The 1,218-nt window shown below is 41.5% G+C and overlaps 1 protein-coding gene across 1 annotated transcript in view; it reads right to left on the reverse strand.

Moving 5' to 3' along the window:
• T265_15208 (hypothetical protein) overlaps positions 1-1,218 on the reverse strand; it is a gene marked incomplete at both ends in the record, with an annotated part of 6,533 nt that overhangs the window by 3,930 nt on the left and 1,385 nt on the right. The window lies entirely within an intron of this gene.

Consider the following 1,218-nt stretch of genomic DNA (forward strand, 5'->3'; position numbering starts at 1 on the left):
TTGGGTAGAAAGTGTAGTGCTGGGCCGAACGTTTTCGAGATAGTAGCTTGTTAGTTCATTAACAATGGAGTCAACGCATGAACTGACCTGATGGACTGGATGCAATCCTAGGCATCTTTTTCAAACAGCTCAAAAATTTAACTTTTCGGTAGAAGTTATTTCCAGGGTGTAAGATTTAATTGAACCATTAGGACAACCAGCCACCTGATAAATCTGCCTTCGTTATCATCATATTTCAAGCTAAAATTAACGCAGTGTTTTCTTAAATCCAGATTCCTGAGAACCTTCGACAGAATCGAGCTGTACTCACATGGGGAAGGGATTACAATCATTCATCGATGTACGCTACTTTCCCATTCTTCGTACTTTAATGGCCATAAATATAATTCCCTAGTTTATAATTGCCTTATCGCCAGGCACTAAAGGAGGACATTCCCCAAACAAAACACTGGCAATCTCAGGTTTACAACCGTGTCATATCGCAAAGTACACCCGATGGGACAGCAACTTGGTGAAAAGATGTTATTGTTTGGGGATTCCTCTTAAGCAAGAATATTACGAACCCATCCGCTGTGTACAGATATTTCAAAAGTATCGTCGATAATTTTCCCTTCAAACTGAGCGTTCCACACCGACCGAAGAAGCATTTTCAAACTCAGTCGAAGGAGTGTTCCTCCATTTCACTTGATTGCACAACGCAATATATTCGAATTTAGTTGGTGGTGAGAGCATTAGCCAGATTATTATCAAATCTCCAATGGCATGCTCTTCAAAGGAATGATGTGCATTCGAAAGCAACCAACACGTATTCACAAGTCAATATTTCGCATATGCAGCAACGCTCAAACTAATATTCTTGGACGGAAAACGAATTACCGTCGCTTTCACAGTCCTCATCCTGTGCTATTTTGACTGATGTGACGTTCCGCCCAGCAGGTTGGAGCAGCGTAATCCACGTACTTTTCTATCGGTTCTCATGATCAGTACAGGTTGTCATCCGCTCCGGTATAGCCTCCTCGGATATCTCACATGTGAGACGAGCGTCGCACTACTGCTAGTCCAGTCAACGTTCAGAACACTTAAATCACCAAATCTAAACAAGCAACCTTGTACTCATTTCAAATGATCTGCCTTGTTTTCACGATGCCTCTGTTTATCATCAAATACTGATGGAGGTTTATTCAACACTATCCTCAGTGCGGGTTCATACAAAGATTT

The sequence above is a fragment of the Opisthorchis viverrini genome (assembly GCF_000715545.1).
Source record: "Opisthorchis viverrini unplaced genomic scaffold opera_v5_400, whole genome shotgun sequence".
NCBI classification, from domain to species: Eukaryota; Metazoa; Platyhelminthes; class Trematoda; order Opisthorchiida; family Opisthorchiidae; genus Opisthorchis; species Opisthorchis viverrini.